At 41.2% G+C, this 26101-nt stretch overlaps 2 protein-coding genes across 2 annotated transcripts in view; one reads left to right on the forward strand and one right to left on the reverse strand.

Annotated features, from left to right (window-relative positions):
• The window catches only part of LOC141417501 (neutral amino acid uniporter 4-like), a 126366-nt gene extending 117330 nt beyond the window's left edge, over positions 1 to 9036 (reverse strand). The window contains exon 1 of the mRNA XM_074056439.1: positions 8962 to 9036. The gene's annotated coding sequence lies outside the window, so the exon portion shown is untranslated. The remainder of the gene's footprint in view (positions 1 to 8961) is intronic.
• The window catches only part of LOC109678662 (centrosomal protein of 295 kDa-like), a 381166-nt gene that overhangs the window by 336232 nt on the left and 18833 nt on the right, over positions 1 to 26101 (forward strand). The window contains exons 4-5 of the mRNA XM_074056420.1: positions 21927 to 22051; positions 22680 to 22773. The gene's annotated coding sequence lies outside the window, so the exon portion shown is untranslated. The remainder of the gene's footprint in view (positions 1 to 21926; positions 22052 to 22679; positions 22774 to 26101) is intronic.

The following is a 26101-nucleotide window of genomic DNA, read 5'->3' on the forward strand; positions in this document are numbered from 1 at the left end:
CTCAAGTGATATTTCTGCCTCTTTTTTCTGAGTATCTGGAATTACAGGAGTGCAATGCCGTGCTCAGCTTTGATTCTGATGCCTTAAATCAGTAGACTGGATGGATGCATGTTGCCAGAAAACAGAAGTGGCTTAAAAGACAGCAAGATACCAAGTAGACCTCATCTAGATACAGGCTGCATTTTTCAGAAGTTATCAGCATTTGCCCTTTTGCATAATTCAGATTCAGGATTGCTGCCCTTTTCTCTTCCTCTCAGCAGGTAGTTTTGTCATGGTCATAGAGCACTGTTATTTGGCCAGTACTAGGGGGTCATTTATATTTCCTGTACTCTAAAGCTGGGGTCTACAGCTCGTTGTGACTGGGGCATTGCCAACTTCCCAGCGGTAAAAATCATTTGCCATCCAGTTCCCTAAATATAAGTTGTAACTCAGACCCCTAAGACTGTAAGTTTATCTGAGTGCTCTTGAAGTGGGATTCTCCTTGAAGTTTACAAAATTATTAGGTTTTTTTTTTTTTTTTTGGTCTTCAAGCACTATGTATTTTTCTGTTCCCAAACAGTCTGAGGGTGGCTAGTTCAGTTAATTTGCAGATGTAATCCCTCGATGCATGTTTTTTCCTTTAAGACCACTGAACCTGGGCTGGGATGTAGCTCAGTGATAGAGTGTTTTCCTAGCAAGCTGGAGACCCTGGGTTCCTTCCCCACCATCAAAAAGGAAAAGACAAAAAATCTTGCCAAACATGTACTTAATTTTTATTGTGTCGGTTAACCAAACCACATTTGTATAGTAGTTGTTGCCAAACCGTTCTGGAGGGTGTTTAGCTGAGAGCCATGTTAGGTCTGGCCTGGGATTGGAGGAGCACCTGCAGAATTGCTTTCTGTGGAAGTGGCACGCACAGTGCTGGGGCTCAGGTCCTTCACAGATGGCTTAGGCTCCTAGCAGATGTGCTGCGGAGATCCACTTTGAGTTGCAAACAAGTGTTATACAGGTGGATTTTGGGAACCCAGCTCTTTTGAAACTATACGTGAATTTCATAAAGTTCCTGTTTTCAGTATGCAACAGTGTGCTTGAGGGTAAGGCATGAAAGGCATCTTGGAAGTGAAGGTCACATTTAAACACCCCCACAGTGGTGAGATTGTTATGCTTCATGTGCTGTGAAGGCTGTGGGATGCATGTCTGTCTGCTGACTGGGCTTTGCTGTCCCAGGTGCCTTACCTGCCAGGGATGCCCATGTGTAACTTCTTTCAGGGGGCTGCTGTCTTGGGTTGCTCTTTTCTCCTCCTTCCCCTCACCCCCTACCCCAGGTAGGCTGGCCCTACAGTTTGAGCCATGCGCTCAAGTCCTTTTGCTTTAGTTATTTTTCATATAGGGTCTTGCATTTTTGCTCAGGGCCACCCTGACATGATTCTCCTACTTATGCCTCTTGCATAGCTAGGATTACAGATCTGAGATACCATACCTGACTTATTTGTTGAGATGGAGTCTCACTTACGTTTTGCCTGGGCTAGCCTCTGACCTTGATCCTCCTGATTTTCCCTTTCAAAGTAGCTGGGATTACATTCACGCACCACCTCATGTGGCTATTCTCCCTCTTCTGAAGCCTTCTGCCCCTCCGTTGAATTTGTATCATAAGGTGGTGAGGGGATGGAGGTATGATCACAGATCCTAGCCTGCCTGCTGTGTAGCTGGCACACAAAAGATGCTTTGAAACTCAAGGGTTAGCATGTCGCTGTCAGAAGGCTAAAACTCTGCAGTGGAGTACTGACAGGGTATGAGTACCTGAACTCCCCCTTAACAGATCCCAGTTATGCTGTCAACTCACATGGGGAAGAAAATCTACATTCATTATGTTGAGAACCTTGGGGGGAGCATTTTTCCAGACTTGGGACACTGGCTGTGCCCAAGATCTACCTCCAAATTGGGGTTTACCTTTGTTTTGGGATTTATATGCCTCTAAAAGAGAGAAAATTATATTGAAGCAGAAGGTCAGGTTAACTGTTCTTGAGGTTATATGGTTACACGGGATATGTGTGGAGTTGGAGCTCACTAAAGCCTCTAGGCTGTGCCATAGGGTACCCGCCGCCTCATTCCCTCCCTCTTGTCTGATTTAAGCCACATGGCTAGCTTTTCTTTTATATGCCATATTCCCTTCTAGTACCATGAATCTGACGTGGACAGTTTTATAGAGGAAGCATGTAGGAATTTGTGAAATACTGAAAACTTTTTTCTTGAGGTTGGATGAGAGGTGGTCTGTCAGTCTCCCTGGGAGTGCAGGGGTTTCCTTCCTCTTGTTGGAGGGATGCTGTGGTTACCTCCTTCTCACCCCAACCCTTCCTTTTGAGTAGATGTTGTGGGCATTTAAGTTGGTCTCAGAATTAGTTCACAGAGAGAGAAGGTGCTTTGTATCGTGGTGGGGAGCCTTCTAAGTGGTCACACAATTGGAGGGCTTGAAGGAACCTCCTAGACTTGTTTAGGAATACGCTTTGTTGTGAAAACAGATTTCTGTTTGAGAAAATGAAGAGTTTTTCCTGACATCTGTGCCCACACCGCCAAATGAAAGAGCTATCGGTGGATATTTCCAGAGTTATTCACTATTTGTTAGAAAATTGGGTGTAGGAATACTAATGGTGCAATAGGGTTAAAGTAGTAGTGGTAGTTTTTGGTGCAAAAAATGTGTACACATGCATGCATGTAACTGCACAAATAATACCTATTGAAACTGTTCCAGGAATCAGGGGAGGGGGGATAAAGGGGAGGAGAGGAAGGGGCGAATTCAAGTATGACATAGTTGATACATTGTAAATGCCACAGTGTACCTCCACCCAGCACAACAATAAAGGGAAAAAAAAGAGATATTTTTGATGAGGAGAGCTATAAGCACATGAAAATGAGGGAGTCCTGTGGTGCTGCTGCCCCCTACTTGGTTTTTCCTCCTTCTTTTCGAGTTTGAAAACATTCGGAAGGAATGTTTGGTATTACAGTTACGGCTATCAGACAGTTGCTGTGGAATCCCTAGCATGAACTCCTAGGCTGTTGTGTGTTTCTTTTTAACTGTAGGTATGCTGCTGTTGCATTGATCTGTTATTTCGCTTTGCACTTTATTTCTTTTGAGAGAACAACAGGGTGGTAGGGAAAATAGGAGTCTTTTGAATGTGTACTTTGTGGAAATCTGTCTGAAATCAAATCAGCTGTGCTCTGAAGAGTGTGGAGAGTCATCCAGAATGGAGGTGCGGCAGCTGACAGGGCCCGTGCCCACGAGACAGTGCAGTTTCTGTTTGTTGTGTAATTTTATGCAGAGTGCCTTGGCCTCTGACCTCCAAGTTTGTCAGAGGGGAGTCAGGGAGCTGAAGGGCAGAGGTGAGTGGAGAGGCCTGTGTAAAGATTTGCTCACATGAGAGAGGAGGCTTAGATGGATTTGTTTGTGATAGTGATGATTATCTGTCTACTTAAATCACTATTGATTAGGAGATGATTTTTGGAACCCTGGAATCAGCCAGAAGCTCCCAGAACACTCTGTTATTCCCACACGAAACATCCCCTGCCAATCTCCTTCTCTAGCAGCTACAGCAAAAATGTGTTTTGCCAGGAGAAGGATCAAATTTGAATTTCCCATAGTGATTTTTGTGGGATATGGCTGATTTCAAGTAAAGGCATCTTCTTTTCTCCATCTGAAATATTTATCACTCAAAATTAGCAGAGTGATACAGTGGGAAACAGTGGGTTGAGGGAAATTTGATGTCTGAATAGAGAAGAGATAAAAATTCCTAGCTTTACTGGAATGTGTTGAGGATGGGCTAAGCAGAGGCTTAGAGTAGAAGTTGATGAAAATAAATCAGATTGCTCATTATTAATGGCTCCACTTACAATTTTCCTTCCATTACCCTTCTTAATTCTTGTTTTTGTTTTCTGGTTCTGAAAAAAAACAAACGTAAAGAATCTTTTTCTTTGACCCAGACCCGGAGATGAACGTAGAAATCAGATTTTCTGTGTGTACAACGTTTTCCTAGGCACAGAACCCAACTACATTAAGAAGTCTGCTTTTTCTTCCCAAGGTCTGCTAGACTAGGCATCACACCCAGGAGTTCTCAGGCTGCTGATAGGGGAGAGCATGGGACCTGGGCCAGCCACCTTGTGGGGCCAGCCTCCTGATGGCAGTCTACCAGCCACTGATCCCTCCTGAGTGTTGACTGGGGCCGTGCCCTCCTCTCCAGTTGTGTGCCATGAGCTCTGTTTGGTGAGCCCAGGTCAGAACAAGGAAGGTTGAAAGTCTGCACTACCCTTTTTAGGTTCTCTGTGGGAGAGGCCACTGTGCTTAGCCAGGTGTGGTGACAGCATGCTGCCACCACAGCTGCTGTCTGGGTATCCAGGGTGAGCAGTTGCACACCAGGTGCTGGCCACACACACTGGGTATGAAGGGACTGTAGACAGCTGGGAAACAATACCTGTGAACAGAACAACGGTCTTGGCAGAGTAATAAGAGGTTGAAGAAGGACAGAGCTGGGAACAGAAAAATGTAATTCTAAAAAAAAATCCTAATTTTAACTGATTTTCAGATGATTCCCAGAGGTAAGAAAGACAGTATAGGAAACAAGTTGAAAATCACCTTGAAACATATAAGGTAAAAAAACATTGATAGAAATATCCTGCTCCTATGTGAAAGAGTAATCTGTAATCCTTACATTCAGCTTAAATGGTACAGAGAAGCAAAAGAAGAAAAAAAATATCAACCTGTCTTGTCTCCTGAGGAGGAAGAAACTATAGATGAGAAACACTAATTAAAGAATGTCAAAAGCCTAGAACCAGCTTAGCCTTACACGATGCTGAGGACAAAGAAAACAGTAAAAATTAGAGTTTCACAGTATAAGTAGGACCGAATCAGAGGCATGCTTGGTAAGTGGAAGAGGATGTGGATGGACCTCTGCTCCTGATCTGCTTGCTCACCAGCTTGAGCACAGATAAGGGCAAAAACCGGAGAGATTCTTTTCTTGTACAGACCCAGAGGCTAAGGAAAGTAGCACATGTGTTCATAGAAGCATTGTAGATAAACTTTGAGAAATCATAAGCAATGGGAAAGAAGGAGCACAAGATAAAGGCAAATCATGTCCTCATTTTCCTGTGCTGCTGTGCCCCGTGGGCTGGTTATTGTGACTTGCTTTGAGGTAGAGTGCGTAAGGTTGATGGAATAGATAGCTTATGGACATGTAGGAAACAGAATTGTTCTCCAAGAGTAGACCTGATTTCAGTAGAAGTCAGCAAAGGCGTACTACTTGGTTTTGAGGGCACTGCCAGACAGGACAACCAGAGTGCTCTTTAGTTCTGCTTGTTCACCTGGACAGCTTTGGAGTCACCGGAGGCTTGTTTCTAAGCCAGAGGCCTGGATTGGGGCAAGAATTTGCCTTTCTACTGAGTTCCAGTGACATTGACATTACAAGTCAAAGCTAATTTGTTTAATGTTGTTGGAGTTGGGGAAGACAGAACTTGTGGAGAAAATCGTGAAGTTGGTTGGTAGTATTACTGGTGGGGGGCTTCTGAGTTGGTTGAAATGGTTGGCACCACTTCAACTTGGACAAATATCTTTCAACTTTTTGTTTTCTAACTTGACCATCACCTGTTAAATGATTTCATTGGGGAGGACGATACATATATTTCCCAAATCTGAAGCACCACAGAACCAGGAGGGATAGTTATAATGTTGAATGAGAGTTTAAGTGATCTTGGTGTGTTGGGAAGATTTAGTAGTGATGCATGTGAAATGTCTGCAATTATATACATATAGGAGGCCTGAAGTCTTACGGGATAAAAAGTCTTGGGGATTGGGTAGACTATTTTCCTCCCAAATCATAATCTAATTCTACCTCTCCTTGGGGGGAAAATTGTAGTCTTGGTTAGGTCATGGCTGAAGTATTTTTGCAGTTTTAGCACGACATTTTAAGGTTTTTGACAACATTGAGAGTGTATTGAGGGAAGAGATGAATATGTTTAAATGGATGTTGACAGACTATAGACTACCTAAACAGATGAAGGAACCTGGAATGCTTAGCCTGGAGATTATTTAAAGATTTCATGGTGTTTGTCTACAAATATTATGGAGTTAGATCTGTTTTATGTAATACCTGAGGGTAAAAGGAGGTCCAAGGCTGAAATATAGTGGGATGCAAGTGTTCAGTATTAAGAAACATTTTATAATGATGCAGTGTGATTCCTTAAAAGCTGGGAATGTGGTACTAGCTCTGGTATATTCAAGCTGAGACCTGATAACTGTTTATCTGGAATGGCTTTGTGTGTAACACCACCAGTATCTCACCTGCTTACAGTAACAGACCTTTATTTCTTGCTCATGTCACATCATAGCAGCAAGAGGGCAGCACTTGCTCCAGGTGTCTTATTTTAGGGCCCAGAGAGGGAACTGCTCTTTTTGGGTCTAAGATGTGCTATTGTAATGGGGAGAGCAGGAGTGTAGGAGAGATTGACCAGACTTGCAGGTCCTGCAAAGATGGGGAGGATATCTTGCTTCCTCCATCATAAGGGTGCCACCCAGGTGCCACATGGCCAAAGGTGGAGAGGTGAAGTGAACTCCCACTGGATGTGCAGCATGGCCTGTAACAGGTTGGCAGTTAGAACCCTATTATAGGGAGGAAGAAGATATTTGGAAACAGTAATCCACCTACTTGTGAAGACTGGACTCAATATTTACTCTAAATATTTAGAATATTTACAAGGCACACGGCCCACTCTTCCCCTTCATAAAGGGACGAAGCAGAGCCAGCAGAAGTTGAACTTGACTTTGTCACCTCCTCTCTGCTGTTGAGCCTCTGTCAGAGGGTAGGCTTACTGAATTTCATCTTTTAGCAGAGATTTCTAGCCTTTTAAACACATTGCTTCTGTGTTAGTTTTCTATTGTTGTGTAATAAATTACCACAAATTTCTCAGTTTAAAACAATACACATGGGGCATGAGTCTAGGCCTGGCTTAGCTGGGTCCTGTGCTTGCTATACAGTCTCTCTCAGTGTGACTGTTGTGGCTGGAATCTCATCTGAAAGCTTGCCTGGGAAAAGATAACCTTCCAAACTCACTTATGCATCGAGGGCTTTGGAAGGATTCAGTTTCTTACAGGTTACTGTACTGAAGGCCACAGTTTCTTGCTACTGTTGGCTAGAGACTAACAGTTATTTGCTTACTTCATGAAAACCAACAAGAGAGTCTTCTGGCAAGCTGGAAGTCACTGTCTTGGGTGACCTTATCACGGAAGTAATGTCACCTGGGCCATATTCTGTTGATTAGAAGCAAGTCACAGGTCCTATCCATAGTCAGGAGAGGGGATTACCCAAGAGCATGAATACTAGGAGGGAGGCTCTGAGAGGCAGTTTGCCCTAGAATAGGACTTCATGTTATATCTCATAATAAGACTTTTGCAGCATGCCTTCTACTCCATGGTAGAAGGGAGTGATTCAGTCATTGTCAGAAGAAATTTTCGTAGTGCAGGTGAGATTGGAACTGAACTTTGAAGTGGTAGCCCCAGGATGTCCATATGTTAAAAGGGACTATGAAGAGAGTGGCAGTCTGATTGGAAGGAGGGATTTGACAGATACAGCTGGTATGGTATAGCTTGGGTCGTACAGCCAAAGTCTTGCCACATCAGGCCTGGAGACTGACACAGCTCTGAAGGATGCAGAGATTCCATTAAAGAAGGGAGAAGAAAACGGGGGGAAAAAAAAGACGAGATGAGGAGACAAAAAATGCAAGCAACACCAAGAAGTCAGGTCTGCTGACTTCTATTTCCTCCTAAGAAGCCTGAGTAGGGGCTCAGGGAGCATGGAGCCCCACAGAAGAATCAGAACTGTCCACTTCCAGATAACATGGTAGGCCAGCCCCCTTTCAAACCTCTCAAGTGTGGGTGCTCAGTCAGCCATCCTGTGGGCCGGGCAGATGACAGTGCAGCCTTTTATTGAGTCACTTACCACAAATAGCTTCTCTTATTTATAAAAAGAGCAATGTTTTTAAAATGGGGCATCTTGGTTTTTTTTTCTCAGTATTGGGATTTGAACTCAAGGCCTTGCACTTACTAGGCAGGTGCTTTACCACTTGAGCCATACCCCAACTTTTTTTGTTTTAGTTATTTTTTAGATTTTTTTTTTTTTTGCCTGGGAGTCAGCAGTCCTCCTACTTATACCTCCCATGTAGCTGGGATGACAGACACACACAGCTATGCCTGGCTTGTGTTGAGATGAGGGATCACTAATTTTTGGCCTTAAACAAAAATCCTCCTTATTTCTGCCACTCCTGGCTGGAAAGGGCCTATTTTTTGATGTGGTGTTGGTGTATTGTATGTTTGGAAGAAGAAGTGGAAGCTTTTTTTTTTGCCAGTGTTAAACAATCATCTTGGCGGCTGGTTTTCAAAGGAAGGAAAAAAATGGCATTTGTGGCGAAAAAGGAATGCTGATCAATGTCAGGTGGCATGCCTTGGAGGCTCACAATACTCAGGTGTGATCACATGAGGCTTTGTGTGGGCATTACTTCTGTCTTTGGCTGCCATCACTTTAATGAAGCTGACCGTCTATGGGTTCTGTTGTATGGTACACAGCTAGGCACATAACATTCCTTATTTAAAATGGGAATCCTTTAGACTGGGAAGAAATGGGAATCTCATTTTGGGGAAGAGTCATAAAGCAAGTCATGGATTTGGAGAAACAACCCAGCCATGTGGTTACCTAGTTATCTCTTAATTTTCCGGGTCTGGTGGTAATAGTCTTTCCTGGGAAAATGTTGGTGAAGATGCCACAGAACCAAGGACAAGATTCCCTATTGCCCACTGGTCCTTTTCTTTATGTAAGGCTTTGTGGCATTGGCTTAAGTGACTCTTACTGTCTGATTTCAAACATACACAGCTCTTAACAGATGTGTTCAAATGGGGCACAGCCCGAGGGAGGGCCCTGAACCGCCTGCTTATGTGGCCTTGTTTACCTGGGGGATATTCCACCTCTGACTTTGTGTGGCCTCTGAGAGCAAAATAAATTCTTCACACAGGTGGCAGTACAGTCAAACTCTAGGAAAGCGGGAGAGAAAAAGTTCAGCTTTTAAGTACTTCAAGCAGGAAGGAAACTTCATGCATTAATTAGGGTCACTCATGCTGGCTTCTATAACCCATTAACCTTCAAGTCTTAGGGCTCAATACAAATCAAGTTTATGTCTTGCTTAAGCAGAGTCCTATGCAGGTTAGGTGTCCCTCCTCTATCTCATGGCCGCTGTATCTAGGGACACTTCAGCAGAAGAGAAATGGCAGAGGCACAGTTAACTTCCTTACTGAGAAGTGAGTCACATCACTTTTCCTCACAGTCATTGATCTGAACCAGTCACATGGCCTGAGCTAATTGCAGGGGTGACGAGGACATGTGTAGGGAAGCACTTGGAATATCAGTCTTTGTTAAACTCTGTACTGCTTTGATCTCTTATAGGGTTGGTTTATCAGTCATCTTGGCAGGTGGTGATAATGGCGTTTTCATTCTGCAGAGCAGGGTGGCTCAGATCATGGCTCTGCCACTTATTCTGTCACTGTGGGCAATGCCTCAGTTTTTTCATCAGTAAAAGGGGGTCACTAATAGAACTGTTGACAGTATGAAATTATGTCTATAGGAAGAAGGAAAAGTTGATGGTGGCCAGTTTCATCTAAAATGTTTGAGTGTGTTTTTCTTTACTTTGATGCAGAAAAAAGTTAAAGTCAGTGCTTATAAATACTGGATGCTTTTTGGGTATGCTGCTTTCTCTGGTGTTTGCCTTTTGTGACTTCTCTTAGGCATTTGAGGAAATTAGACCTGCATCTTTTAATTTATTTTTAGCTCTCATGCCCCATAATAATGAAGAAGCCAGCTATCAGAGCTGAGTCTGCTATGCTTTGGTGAGTTGTAAGAGTTTTTACTACAACAATTCTCTGCATGGACAGAGCTAGGAGAATGAAGAAGAAGCTACTAACAATAGCTCACCTCTCTAGCAGTCTGTTCTCCTTGCTCATCAGCTGTTTCCAAAAAACATTCAGCAAGATGCTGTGTGACATTCAGCTAATACATTTCCAGGCAGTCTAAAACAGCTCTAAAACCATGGCTTTTTGGAGTATATCTTCTTTATGGAAAATCATCAGTAAAGCTTGAGGCTGCTGAGTGTAAAATAGAATTTGTGTTGTGAGGTAGAAGTTGAATCATTTAGCCTCAATTTTAATGAAGGGCTGAGAGTTGATGTAACAGAATTGCTAAATGCTCTCTTTTTATCAGGGCTTGCGAACATTCCTGGCTGAGAGCAAGCAGGGAAATAGGAAACTTTCCTTTATAGTCTAGGTGGTAAGTTTTTGAACTTGGCCCATACTCACCTTGTACCTATATGTGCCTACAGTTGGGGATAGAGGAATGCAGAGGTATAGCAACTGTCCTGGGTTGCTTATTACATCTTTTCAAGGGAGCCTACTCTGCTCTTTCTGACTAAGAGGGAGAAACTGGAGAAAACAAGACAGAAGTATGCCCTTGCTTGAGACTGCAGAAAAGCTGGTCAACCAGTTTTTGCATACTAAGCGCTGAGAGGTCCTAGGTTAAATCCCCAGTATGGGTGTGTGTGTGTGTTTATATGTATGTGCATGTAATACTTTAGGTTTTGACACTTTCAGGTAATTGATAAAGGATTGTGATTGTCCTTACTTTACTCACATTAGGAAATAGGTTGAAAGACTACAAATTTCTAGATAAATTTTCTGATTAAAGGATAAAGTAAATATAGCTGTGATATTTTATTAAGCACAGTTCAAAATGTGCTCTTTTGGCCTTGTAAGTGGCTTGTTCCTTATCCAGTTTTGTTTTCTCTATATGAAAAATCTTGATCTCCTATTCCTAATTTTTTATTGTTGTTAATTTGAGATCTATGCCTTTGTTTGCTTTGCTTTTCCTATGAATGTTTCTCTTCTATAAATATAGAAGTAGAAGCATATTCATGTACAGGCTGAACATACCTAATCTGAAAATCCAAAATGTTCCAAAATCTGAGCAAAAAAAAGCTTTTGGATTTTGGACTTTCAGATTAGGTGTACTCAACAGAGAAAGTCTGTGCAAAATTCCCCAAATCCATAAAACCCTTAAATCTGAAATACTTCTGGTCCCAACTGTTTCAAATAGTAATTATTCAACCTGGATATCAATTCCAGACATTTTCACTTAAGCCACTTCATTTTTTAAAGAACTCTGCATTAAGCTGCACCCTTTGTTTGTATGTAGGAGTGTGTGATAATGTAGAAGGATTCTTGCCTTGCTATTTGGCCAGATGAAAGTTTGGTGAAGACTGGTGCTGTGTGGCTTAGTAAGTGGTGGAGGTGGGCTTGTAGAATCTGGCACTGGTGAACTCTCTTGGAAGTAGCTCTAGAAAAGAAGGCCTTCTGGACTGGCCTCAGTCTTCCTCACTGGCCCCTCTTGTTTGTTACGATGATGTGAAGCTGCTGTGATATTTTTATGCCTCTGACTTAACACAGGTAGCTTTTTGGTGACTGTATATCCTGTATATCTTCAATTTGATGGCTGGAGTGTGATTTGAATGACACAAAACCCACACCTCACAGAAACTCTGGTGAGTGGAAAGTAGGGTCCAGGTCACCTTTTCCAGTCCTTGACGATCAACTCATGAGGAAAATCACCCTCTTTCCTCAGAGACTCATTTGTAAATAAGCAGTCTCATCTAAAAAATAGTGATGTAAACTTCTCTCTCTCTCTCTCTGTCTTTTGTTTTTGTTTTAAAGGCTTTCAAATTGCAAAAACAGATGCTTTCTCTTGGCGGCTTTGCCTGTCAAACCTAAGCTGCATGTGGATGGAGACTAATTTTTAACTATTACTCTGAATACACATGCAAATGAGTCTCAATTCTAATTTCAAAATCTTACTTGAACTCTGACTGATATGAAAACGTGTCATTATTTACTAAATCAGAATGATAGCCTGTAACATTTTAAGCCAAATTTGATCAAGTCATGACTAAGTGTAAATTTGTATATTTCCAAATAATACATCCAGCTGAATTGATTGACTATCTGGCAACCCTAAGTCAGCTACATGTCTCATGCCAACACTACTCTGCTTAGAGGCTTCATCTGGGGTGCAGGATGAGCGCCCTGCTGAAGACAGGGAGGGCAGCCACACAGCTGTGGAACAGGCTGCTTCTGCTGTAACCCAGTCAAGGATTGTTCTTGAGTTGCATTCTTGAGTTCAAGTGTAAAAGAAGAGAATGTTGCCTGTACAGGATAGCATTCTTCTTCTTGATCTTTTCTTACTTTCTCTTCTGTGGAAGCTACATCTCCATGCTGTTTGATGGTTCAAAGGTGCACTTAATGTTTAAGTGGGTGTTTTGCATTATCCTTTCCAGTTGCAATGAATCCCAGCTCCAGTCTTCTGTTGCTTAGCTTGATGCAGGTTTGCTGTGCCAGTGCCTTCCAGGTGTCCCTTTCTGTGTTATTCTAGAATCATCTCTGACTCAGAGCCTGGTGGCCTGCCTTTATTTTCTCACGCCCAGTGAAAGGCCAAGTAGTTTTCTTTTGCTTCCACTTGGTACTTTGAAGAGTGAAGTTTTATTTTCTCTCTCTCTCTCTCTCTCTCTCCCCCCTTCCTTCCTTCCTCTCTCTCTTTCTTTTCTGTCTTCTTTCTTTCTTTTCTTGCCATGGTGCCATGTTCCTCTCCCTTTGGTCTTTTTTTCTAAAATCATCCTGGTAGTCTTAGTTGTCTGAGATGCTCCTACCTAGACTGCACTAACCAGGGGCCAGTAAGAAACTCCCATGTTCCAGAGCTGAGCCACTTACTCTCATTCAGGATGCCATTCTGGGCAGCTCATCCTATTTGTTTTCTATTACTTCTATTACATTTATGTCCTAATGCATTTAACTGGGCCTGAGGGGTCTGAATCAAGTCACTCTTCATTTTCTTCAGATATTTTTCTTCATAGTAAACACAGATTAAAAAATTTCTGTAGGTTATGCATGGTTAGGGTGAATTTTTGTTTTGCAGTGTTAGGGATTGAAACCCAGGGCCTCATGGATGCTAGGCAAGTGCTCAACCATTGAGCGACGTCCCTAGCCCAGTCTTGGGTGAATTTTAACTCAGTTCTCATAACAGTCCTAGGATAGATACCCAGGAACCGTCAGCCTGTAATTGCCACAGGTCACCAAATTGCAAAACTGGGGAGTCAGGATTTAAACTCAGAAAACCTGGTTTCACGGCCTGTTCTCTTAAAAACTATTTTGCATTTCTTTTTAGTTTGTGGCACTCCTGCTCTCTGGAATCTTCTTTCCATCTAACCTAGTTGTTCCCCAGGATGAGTTAGCCTTTTCATAAGATACTTAGTCACAATTTTAAGTAGTCAGGTTGGTGTTGAAAAAAGCATTAGGCTTAGAACTAGATCATACCTGACTTGATCATACTTGACTAATGGTGTGATTTTGGACTAGTTTTGTGATAGGATTTCACTCATAGACATTTGATAGGACTAAATGTGAGTAAGTAGTAAGGTACTTGGCACATAGGGTAATCAGAAAATGGCAGGTATCATGCATGTAACTTAAAAAGTCAAGAAGCGTTAACTTTAGAGTGCTGGTGTGTGTTTACATTTAGTTAGCTCTGGTTTATACTTAATAGACCAGGAGTAGGGGCTTCCTGTAATTTTCACTCCATTAGGGAGAAAACAAGGATCTGTTTGTTTTCATTTTGTTTTATTTTTTTCTACTTTTGTTTTTCTTTATTTTCTTATCTTTGCTTTCTTTCTTTCACTTGAGCTAAAGATAGAAGAGAACTTTACCATTCAGGAGAAAGTAGTCTTGGGTGGGGAGTTTAGCTCAGCAGTAAAGTGCTTAGCACTTGGATTTGATCCCCAGCACCACAGAAGCAAGCAAACAAACAAAAAACAGAAAATAAACCTTTTAACATGTACTTAAGTTGTAAGACAACTATTTACCTTTCTTGTGTTTTTTATCTTTCTGTTTATTTCTAAAAAATAATGACACATTTTATTGTCTAGCTAGCATGAGGGGCCTTATAAAAATTTCTGTCTAAAAGCACATTAAAATAATACTTGTTTTCGTTTATTTGTAATCTTTGAAATTACGTCAAATTTTGTACTGAAGAAAACCACAGTCACTACCTTAATTAGTGAGACTGAAAAAAAAAATCACTTGATTTATGCTAATTTGAGTATGTTTTGCATGCTAGCTTCTCCCCCTTCCTTACTGTCCCTGAGATGAGACAACTGGTCCTCCTTTGTTAATGTTTAGTGTGTGTGATGTTCACCTTCAATTCAGCTCAGCTTTCTATAGAGTCTTACTTCATTTTTACAATGATTTTCTATTGAAAGGAGCTTTTGGGGGAGACATGTGCATTGAGGGTGTTTGTTCTAAGCAGCAGGTTGTTGTGATAAATTGTAAATTAACATTTTATTCAGGAATTTTCCCTTGGGTTTGTTGAACAGTGGCAAATGTCTCAGGTTGGTTTCAATGAATGAGTCCTTTTAGGGACCTTTACAAGGAAATGTTTTGTCCAAGAAGAACTTTGGTCAACCTTAATCCCTGAGTCCCTGACCAGAACCAGATTAGGTAAATGAATAAAAATAGCAGAACACTTGCATAGACTCAGTCCTTTAACATTTCTCAAATTTGCTTTTTCTGAACTCCAGTAAGGTGGCAATTATCCAAAGTTCACTTATTCTTCACCTAACAGAAATCACACAGTAGAAAATCAAGGTTAGGGAGATGAATCCTTCTGACAGCATCTGAGTTGACCCCCCCCCCCAACGTGGAAATGAAGAAACAGGCTGGGGTGGGGGACAGATAATTCCCCTGCCACTCATAAGGTGGCTGATCAGAGAAGATAAGAGTCTGACTTTGCAGTCAAGTTGCCCTGGCTTCCTTCACATCTTGGCCCAGCTGCTTAAAGACTTTGGCGCCTTGGGACTATGCGATGTATAGGGCCTCCTTTCCTTATTTGTCAGAAGGCATTAATAATCTTAGCTCTTTCACAGTAGGTGTGACATTGAGTGAGTTAATGCACACAGAGCCTTGGGAACTGTACACAGCCCAATGTAAATTCTTTAGTGTTAACCCTTGCAGTGCCTTATCATTTACAGAGTGCATTTTCTCACTCACCATCTCATTTAATCAGTGATTTTCACAGGATCATTTTAGGAAGGTGTGTTTAACATTATTGAGTATTTGCCCAGGGTCACCCAGCCCTCAAGTGTCATGACCTGAGCCAAATTTTGTAACTTAAGAGCCCAGCTCTTAGGGTGTATGTCCTAAATTGTGCTTGGGCAGCACATATACTTTACAACATTCAGCCTTTAAAACTTACGTATTCTAAGTTTTTAGAAAGTACCTCAAGCCTTTGCTATTTCAGGTTCAATTTAAAGAAAAAACTCTAACCCACATCATCTTCTAGCTATAACAGCTTGGAAAATATACAGGAAAAATATGACCTACAGTATTGGTTATAAAAACAAATAAAACAGAACCATGGTTTCTGCAATTAGTAATTTCCTTTCAGCCTAGCAAAGTGGCTGGGACCTCAGCCTCTGGGCTTTTCCTTTGGCTCTGAAGAAGTCCTGCTGCATGTGCTCTGATCCACCTATTCTGAGTAGGCCTGCATATTATTGCATTGGTACTGCGTTAGATGAAAACAAGTTTTAAAAGGAAAACTGAGTCTCCTAAATTGGTTCAGTGTAATCAGAAGGCAAATGTTTCAGTTTCTTCACTGTCCTTTGACCTAGTACTTCCACTCCAAGAATCTATCCCTAGGGATTTCATGACAGTATTGTTTATAATAACTCTTCAGTAGGAGATTGGCTAAATTATGGTACGTCCATAGAAAGGCATATTATATGTGGCATAAATGAGTTATGAGTATTAATATGAAAAGGAATCCAAAGTAAGAATGTGTCACTGAAGAATAGAAGGTAGAAATGATTCAGTGTTTGTGTACAGCATATGTGATTAGAAGGAGTGAGTACATCAAGGGAAACGCCAATGACTGGAATTGGAAAAATCTGTTGTAAGAGTTCAGAGCAGCAGTATTGTTGAGTGGAGTGAATGGCCATTATTATGGAGGACTTTCTGCTTTATAACTTTTTTTTTAAGGCAGGGTCTTGTTATGTGGCCCAAGTTGGCCTCTAACTTACAATCCTCTTGCATCAGCCGTGAGGGCTGCTATTACAGTCATGCACCACCATGCCTGGCTGCTTTTAACTTGTGTATCTTTGTATCGTGTAATATTTAAATAATTATGTCTATTACTTTTGCAGTCAGAAAAAACAAAATTACTTCTGTCAGTGACCTATCCAGTGTCCTCAGTGACTAACCCTGACCCTGGCTTTGAGCTGGGGGCTTCTGCTGACTCTTGGGAATGCTCTTAACTGGATCAGTTTTATGCCATTTGGTACTTGTTCAAATAAGAACCTGGTTCTTCCCCTCTCATCAAGCCAACACACACACGCTCATTCTTATACTATAATCCATCTATTCACAGAGCTTATACACATACACATACCCAGTGAGTAGCAGTTAGGCCTTTGCTCTGAATCCCCTTTACAAATGTACTGTATTGTCTAGTTTCCCAGCTCGTAACAGATTATTAAGAAGGTCTGATAGTGAAAAAGGAGACAGAATATGTGTAGGGAGATACGAACTAAGACCCCAACAGAACACCACAGTTCAAACTCCATTCATCACTAGTACATTTAGCTTAACATACCTCAAGGAGTCACTTCACTGAATTAAATGCAGTCACTGGAGTTTATCACAACTTTGTACAGGTATTAAGAACAGGTGACATACTGCTTAAAATGTTCTGTACAGAAAGGCAGGATTGTAATAGAACTTTAAAAATGCTACTAAAATTTCTTGAACAGTATGGTGTATTAAAATGTTAATTATCTAGCAGTTCTCTGATGCTGAGTCAATGGTTTTGCTTACTTAAAACCAGTATCTGTATTGCTAAAATTATTTGTCTAAAAAATGTTAACTCGAGGCCAAAAATCATTTGGAAACCACTCTGGCTCAGTATTCTGAATTAGCATATCTGCAAGGCAAACACTCTGTCAGAAAAAGACTTCTCCCTCTCTTTCCTAATGAGGAAGGAGCCAAATTTCTACCTGTACTATCCATGTGTCACAGTAGGCTTTGTGGTTTGTTGTTATTATTAGATTGAATTATAATGAGAAACCATTGTGCCTCTGGGGCTTCCTGTCTTAGCCCATGCAGATGGAGCCACAGTCACAGAAATAATTTCTAAAACAAATTGGCACACTCTTCAAAAATATGTGTCCTATGCAGAACAGAAATAAGATCATTTTATTGTTCAAGGACTCTAAATTAGTAATTAAATGCAACAGGTCCTATCACGGGTTTATTAAATATCATTGAAAAATCCACTGCTGCCTCTGTAGCACAGCTGGGCCAGGGCCGGATGGATGGAATGAATTTTGTCAGTAGAGCATAGCTAGTATCTGGGTAGACTGAAGCAGGACTGGGCAGTGTTACAGGTAGTGTGGCCAGGTGAGGTACCCTGCCAGAGGCTAATAAACCCCAGCAGTGCTTCTGGCTGTGCAGTGGATCCCTGAGGGGCTTTGTTACTAAGTTTTGCCCCCAGACGGGGGACCAAGCACCAATTGAGCAGTGAAGGAGATTTTTATTCTTGAAGAAGTGGGAGAAAAACTGCAATACTACTTTTCAACCCTTGGTGGGAGGAGAGGGGTCTAGAGGAAGAGAAATGAGGGGGAGAAATAGCTAATAAAGGGGGAAATGTTTGTGTCTTAGAATGGGTGGATATGTTCCATGAATTTAGTCTTTTTCTTCTTTTATGGTTCTTGCAGTCTTGGCTGTGGCAATTATTAGCTGTCATGGCAGTGAGGGTATGCCATTTAGCTTGCAGATGGGATCATAATGAAATTGGAGGTTGTCTGCCAGTCACTCTGGCAGCTCTCTTTAGGTCCAGCCAGTTTCTGCTAGCCCACCTGAAGAGGTACTTCTGGCTTGCAGGCATTCTGTCCTCAGAGACAAAGGTGATGGGGGGAGTATTCGAAATTCAGTTAGATCACTTAGACAGTATTCAGGGTAACAGCTTCACAATTTGCCTTGCCTGAGCAGTTTTTGGGGTGCATATTTTTTTAAGATAATTCCCAGGTGAATCTAATGGTCAGCTAAGGTGTGTGCTGGCTCTGTCATTTTCCAACTGACCTTCAGTTTCCTCACTTAAAAATGGGAATGATGGTAGAATCTTCCTAAAATCCTGTGATAAGAATAAACTGAAAACATGCATGTAAAACCTTTAGTATCCTGCCAGGCAAAAAAGTACCCCATAAATGTTAACGAACACATATGTATATAAATGTGATAATGCTTTTTAGGATATATATAAACAAACACATTTATATTACATAGAGATAAAAAGAAAACTTATTGCTAGTCACAGAGATTATATGTAAGTAAAGAATATAGGTCACAGGAAAGTTGAAACCAGTTTCTAAGATTTACCCCAAAACAAGATACAGCATCAGGAGGAGCACATCAGAGGTCTTGGTAAAGCAGGCTGGAATCAAGCCTCAAGTTATTTCCTTCATTGTGATTTATGGTAGAGGAGCAAACCAAGCTGTTGGCTGCTGCCAACTGTTGAGAGGAACCAAGGCCTGCAAGCTATGTCTTGAACTGCAGCCCTGGGATTGGCAGCAGCTCTTGGTAGGAGCTCTTAGCCAGTTAGAAGATGATATAAGCAGAGGAGTGTATGTGTTTGAGAGAGGTTTAGGTGGTCACCTTGCTTTAGAGATGCACTGAATGTGTGGTGTGAGGGAGCCATGTTCTGGTTTGTACACTGGGATGGTGCTTCCAGGTACTTGGGTGAACAGTGGAGGAGATAATCAAATTGAGTGGAGAGATATATGTCTCAATATGTGTTGCTTTTGAGACATCCAAATGAACATCTTCAGTTGTAACTAGAGTTCTAGGCCAGAGCCCAGATTTCCAGTATGTTCTGGAGAATCCAATGATTTGCCCTGGTAAGTCAAATAAAGATAAGAATAATGCTAACGGGCAGAAAAAGGAGATTTATGATGTGGTGTGGGCACCCCTAGAAAGAGGCAAAATGAGCATTTCACTCCATCTTCTGTGTATAGATGTGAGCTTTAGGTTTAAATAGAGGAAGAATTGGAGCAGGGGGAGAGAGGCGTCCATAATTATTAAAGAGTCCTGCTCACAGGTGTGATCCAGTTGCACATTTTCTCAAGATTGGTCAGGTGCGATTTGTCACCATGAGAAAGCCATTGTTGACTGAGGGGTAGTTTCAAATCTTTCCACAAGATACTTATCTATCAGTTCTGTCTTTCTGGAATCCAAGATGATCTCAGAAGACAGTGGCTCAGAGCAAAGGATAGATACAAAATGGAGGCAGAGATGCTGAGTTTTTATCCTGCTTTCAGCTACCTTTTGGACATTTGCAGGCCAAACTGCAAAAGCAGTTTCTAAGTACCTGTTACACAGTAAGTAGGTGGGTAGATTGGTCTTGAGCCTAGAAAAGAGGTCTGGGGTGGAGGCATGGCTCTGAGGCCTCTGGTATATAAGTGAGCCTGCCACGGAGGGGGATAAGAGTGAGCCAGGCTACAGTCTGTGGGGATGCACCTTGGGCACCACTCACGTTTTAATGGCAGAGAAGAGTAGGATGAGTTTAAGGGAATGGAGGAAGGGCCAGACAAGCAGAAAAAAACCACACCAGAGCCACAGAGAGAAGAGTGCAGTGGTGAGAGACAGATGCAAGCAAGTCAGGAGGAAAATTCAGCAAAGCTCCTTGTCCTTGCCACAGGAATGTCATTGGCAGCCGTGGGGAGGCATATTTTGGCAGCATGATGAGAAAAAGTGCAGTGGGTTACTGAGCAGGAGTTAAGAAAATGGAGACTACATGTGTAGAGAATCCATCAAAAACTTCAGGAAAGCCAGGCTTAGTAGTTCACAGCTGTAATCCCAGCTGCTCAGGAGGTAGAAATCAGGATTGCAGTCCAGGCCAGCCCTGGCAAAAATGAGAGACCCTATTTAAAAACACCTAAAGCAAAAAGGGCTAGGGTGTGGCTCAAGTGGTAGTGTGCCTGTCTAGCAAGTGTGTGAGGCCCCGAATTCAAACCCCATTTACCTCCCTTCCTCCCTTCACCACCACCAACAAAAAATGCTTTGGGAAAGAGTTTAGTTGGTAGCTGTAGGTTAGGTTGGGAGAGATATTGGGTCAAAGAAAACATTCTCCTCACTTTAAAAATGGGAGACTGGAATTCATTTGTATATGAATGAAGAGATATTAAATGTCCTTGCTGAAGAAAGAAGGGGTTATTTATACTCTTCAGAATTCTAAGCCTACAAGAGGTAGTAGAATCTGATTAAAGGGAGGATCAGGCTTGGTGTGGCCATTAGAACAACTGGAGCAGTCTTGGTGTACTGTGACATCACATAGCTGAATTCTCACCTGCTTCACTTAGAAGTGACAGTGGTTCAGGGCACAGTGCTGTGTCCTTCATTTCTAGCATGTTGGAGGCTTCCCCTTCCATACTTATTTCAAAACTTACACTAACACCAACACCAAACTGAGACACTGCACCAAAAGAATTTCACAGTATTTTGTGCCCCTTCAACTAAGGTAGAATTTTACTGAGAAAGGTAATTTAAAAAAAAATGTGATATGGAAGGGCTTCATTAAGTGTTTTAGAATTTATGTAACCAAACAAAACCCTGAGTGATAGATTTTTGCCAGGAGTTCCTTATATTATTTTCCAACCAGCCTGTAGGAATGTTCATATAAGTAAGTGTTAACTATGCCTATAATTACTATTATTATTTTTTGGAGACAGGGTCTCTCTAGAGAGATGGATAGGTAGGTAGAGACAGAGACACTGCACTGACCTAGAACTTGCTGTGTAATCTAGGTTGGCCTCCAACTGGAGTTTCTCCTTCCTGGAGCACTGGGACTAAAGTGTGTATCACCATGTCTGGGTTAAAATTACCTTTTGGAAATTAGCTAGCATTTGTTGCCCTCAACGCAGAGAAACTAAAGCAGATACCTTAAAAGCAACTGAGGCCAATAGGAGAAGGGGACCAGGAACTAGAGAAAAGGTTAGATCAAAAAGAATTAACCTAGAAGGTAACACACATGCACAGGAAAGCAATGCAAGTCAACTGCCTGTATAGCTATCCTTATCTCAACCAGCAAAAACCCTTGTTCCTTCCTATTATTGCTTATACTCTCTCTTCAACAAAATTAGAAATAAGGGCAAAATAGTTTCTGCTGGGTATGGAGGGAGTGGGGGGGCAGCCTGTGTCTTTGCCCCTGGTTTTAATCTGTGCTTTCAGTAATAGCCCTAAGTTCTGACATCAAATTTTTCTGGCTTTATGCATGCCACCTCTAACTTTGTGCTTTAGTGCAGTTTTTTCCCCCTAGACCTCAGTCATTTTAAGTTAATACTGTGTATAGAACACAGGGCCTGGTGCTCATGCTTGCTAGGCAGGTGCTGTACCACTTGAGCCGTGCCTCCAGTCCTGAACCTCAGTCATTTAAGTGGCATCTGTATGATACTTCCCTAGCTGGGGAGCCATGCGTGTTACTATGTATTTGGCATTTTAATTTAAGTGGATTCTTTTATTAGTTAACTCTTGTCCTAAGTATTTAGAATTATCTTTTATTTAGGTTTTTGTAGTAAGTTAAATGACTACATTAATTTTAAATTGTTTCTGCTTGTCCCTCCTGATATGGCATGTTGTGGTACCATTGCCATGCTTTGGGAAATACTGTAGTAGTGTGGCAGGAGCAGTGACAAAATCGAAAAGTCACTTCTATTCTGATGCCAAATAGATGCATTTCTATTCATCTTGTTTCAGTAGCATCTTAAGTGGTGTTTACTTTTAGGAACCTGATTTGGATGCTCTGGCACGGCGGGCAGCAGAAAGGAAAAGAAAAGCAGAAGTGAGACATAAGGAAGCCCTGAAAGTACAAAAAAATCAAAAGGAAATATTAATGAAACAGAAAACCTGGTAATAATTTTTGCCTTATTTTCTACTGAAAGTAAGAGAGCTGGAATAGAGGGCACACAGGATGCTGTGAACGCAGATATTAGATAAAAGTCATGTAGTATATCCGTTGCATTTGTTAAAGCTGGGTTTAAAAATAATGCAGTGGGTGAATGGCTCACTTACTTGCAAAGTGAGCTTCCTCTTCCAGTTGTGGTCTGAGCTTCTGTGACCAGTTCAGAGCACGTACCTCCTAATATCTGTTCCTGATGTAAAAGAAACAAAATCTATGTGATTAAGAATACTAAATGAGGTTGTAGACTTTGAGGAAGTCTTTAATATTTTATGCATGTTTTAAAAATTAGAAGTCTGTTAGTGGTGTGCAGCGGTCCTTCTATGCAATTGTCCATCTTTATCAACATTTCTATGCTGTAACTGTTCTAATGAACAGTAGCTGTTTGTTGAGCGGGTCTCCTCCCTGGAGCTTTGTGTCTTTAGAGATGCCTCTTTCAGTTGGTAAACATGCTCACACATACTGACTTTATTAAACGGCATACTGAGCTGGTGGGATCAGACTGGAGGACATCTTCAGTCAATGGCTTTTATGTTTTTAACTCTGCGAGACTAATTGATGACATCTCATGTTTTTAAGGCATGTACAAGCTTGAAAGCAAGCACTGCTTGTGGAAAAAGAGAGATCTGCAAAAATAACAAGTCTGCCACTGCCTCTTCCAGCTCCTTTTGAGGTGAATTGCTTTGAGTTTTGAAAAGCACTAGCATATAATAATTCTTTACTATTAAAATTTATTGGATGTAAACATAATTATCATTTGTTTAAACTTAATCTGTAGTTGTATAAGTAACATATGAGTGTATCTGGTGTATTTAAAAATAATCCTAGGTATTATTTCACCTTCAGCATGTACTTCTGATGTACAGACTTTTTAAAAATAAAATAAAAACAGCTGGGTGCCTGTGGCTCACACCTGTAATCCTAGCTATTCAGGAGGCAGAGATCAGGAGGATCGTGGTTTGAAGCCAGCCTGGGCAAATAGTTCTTGAGACCCTATCTCGAAAATACCAACACAAAAAAAGTGCTGGCAGAATGGCTCAAGTGGTAGAATGCCTGTGTAGCAAGTGTGAAGTCTCAGTTCAAATCCCAGTACCACCAAAATAGATAAATAAAAACATAATATGCATAGTTTGCTCAATATTAATTTAATGCCCAGTGTGTGTTCAGTTTTCCCCAATGGGCTCAGTTTTTTTGCTTGTTTGAAAAACTAGTGGTTTTGGATTTTTTGTTAAGTTGTGTTTTTGTTTTTTTTTGTGTGTGCTGGGTTTGAACTTGGACCTTGTGCTTGTTTGGCGAGTGTTCTGCCACTTGAGCCATGCCCCCAGCCCTTTTAAGTATTTTTCAGGGTGGCCTCAGACCTTGAGCCTCCTACTTACGCCTTCTGCATAGCTGGGATACAGTGCGCACCACCATGTGTGACTTGTTTGTTGAGATGGGGTCTCTAAAAATCTGTGTCCCAGTGGGCCTCTAACCACGATCTTCCTGATCTAGACCTCTTGAGTAATTAGGATTATCGACGTGTATCTACACCTATGATTTTCCGGTTTTTTCTTTTTTTTTTTTTTTTTTTGGTAGGGCTGGGGTTTGAACTCAGGGCTTCATGCTTGCAAAGTAGGCACTCTACCACTTGCACCACACATCCAGTCTGTTTTTCTCTGATGATTTTAGGGATGGGCCTTCTCAAAGTATTTGCCTGGACTGGTCTCATGATCCTCCTGATCTTAGTCTCCCAAGTAGCTAGGCATGAGCCGCCAGTATGTGGCTCGGTGTTGGCTTTTTGAAGGCTATTAACATTTCTGTCCTTTTATTTTTCTCATGTACTGTGATTAAAAAAAACTGCATTCACTTTGCTGCAGACTTCCACACTCTGGATTTCTTGCTCTGAAGATATAAATTATGGAGTGGTGGTTCACACTTGTAATCCTAGTACACGGAGAACACAGGATAGCATTTTGAGGCCAGCTGGGCCAAAGAGTTGTGAGACCCCCCTTCTGTCCATCTTGAACAATAAATACTGGGCATGGTGTCGCTTGCCTATCACCCTAGCTGGGATTGCAGTTCAGACTGCCCAGGCACAAACCTGAGCCCCTACTCAAAACATAACTAAAACAAAAAGGGCTAGGGGCGTGGCTCGAGTGGTAGAGTGCCTGGGTAGCAGGTGCAAGGCCTTGAGTTCAAACCCCAGTACCACCAATAAGAGAAAAAAAAGAAAAAGGAAATTATGGTTCAGATACTTTAAAAATCTGCTCAAGATTATAAGGTAATGAGAGGGATTTATTTATATGAGTAAAATGTGTGCTTTTGTGATTGAAACTCATTTTTAAGAGAATTGTTAATAACAATAGAAATTAACTTTAAGAAGTATTGGAGCCCGGAGCGTTGGCATTAGCCTGTAATCCCAGCACTCAGGAGGCTGAGACAGGATTATGGCGAATTCAAGACCAGCCCCCATCTCCAAAAAAAAGTGTTGGTTTTCTTGTTCATATTTGGTTTTTGTGGTTATTGACATGGCTATTTATATGGTTGTCAAAATTGCAGTTATCTGAAAAGTTAAGCAGAAGTAAAAGAATACCTTCACAATTACAGGGATGTCTAATGTGGTTGTATATACAAGTATATTTTATGTGTGTCTAATTAGCATAAGTCCCAGATATTCTCTAGGTCTTCCACTTTGTCAGCCTTTCTGCTTTTGTGTTGAGCCATCTGCTGTGTTGCCTTTGGTCCAACAAGGTTCAGATGGAGGAGTCCTATTTCAGCCATGCTCTTAGTGCCAGGCAGGATTATAAAAAGGCAGGCAGTGTTTTATTCATGGTGCCTTTTGATTACCTTTGTCTTATTCCTAATGTTCATAACAAGCCAAGATTAAAAGTGTACAAAACAAAATATTGTCTGTGTGTAAGTACTTTGTAGGTATGAATTATATGCAGATATGTTGTTGTCCTTTTTTCTTTCAACTTCTCATGAAAATTTTCGAAGTATAGGAAAGTTAAGAATATAGTAATTGGGCTGTTAGAGTAGCTCAAATGGTAGAGTACCTGCCTTGGGTTCAAACCCCAGTACCTCAAAAAAAAAATACAACCAATGCCTGTTTGTATTGTGTATAGACTTCAGTCAGATAACTGTATATGTATGTGTACACATTTAATGTGAATGCAGAGGTAATGTTTCATCCTAAATACTTCAGCATGCTTCTTATAATAGGGGATTCTCTTGCACAATCATAATACATTCATCACACTAAGAAATTAGCATTAATGCCTCAATTCCATTTAATTTCCATCCATAATCTAAACTCTGATTGTCCTGCCTTACAGCTTTTCCCTGTTTTTAAATGAGGCTGTGCTCTAGACTCTCACATTGCTTCTGTTTGGTTTATCTCTTTGGTTTATCTTAGACTAGAACATTTTCTTTGCAGTGCTAGCCAAATTCTCATTTTAGAATCTTTTTCCATTAGCATATGTTAATTCTATAAAATAATGGTTTTCATTAGTGTGCCTTAAATTGTACAAATTAGCGGGTTTCCTATTTCAGACACTTTGAAGAGACTACACGAGTTTCTCACTTCTTCCCTTGTCTTGTTTTCATGTGAAATTGTGCACTCATTTTCATGAAACTGAAAGTTAGGTTTAAAGGTTTGACTGTCTTTTGGCGATAATACTATACAGGTGAGGCTGAATAGTTTTATGCATCACATCAGAAAGTACAGAATGGCCAGTTGCTCCCGTTTGATCACTAGTTATGGCTGCAACTGTGAGAGCTCTCCATCAGAAAGTCATATGTTTCCCTTTCCAGTTACCAAGTAATTTGTGAGGTGATGCTTTGGTAACTGGCTAGGTATCTGTCATCCTTCTGCATTTATTAATTGGCCTACTTTTGTTTTAAAGAAGAAAGAGAGCTCTCTTTGGTCAGTAGAATGGAGTTCAGCTCTTTTAAGAAGACGGGCATATACTTTTTCCCCTTAACCAACTTTTAGAGTAAAGGATCGGTGGAATAATCCAGTG

Source organism: Castor canadensis, chromosome 15 (assembly GCF_047511655.1).
Source record: "Castor canadensis chromosome 15, mCasCan1.hap1v2, whole genome shotgun sequence".
In the NCBI taxonomy this organism is placed as follows: domain Eukaryota; kingdom Metazoa; phylum Chordata; class Mammalia; order Rodentia; family Castoridae; genus Castor; species Castor canadensis.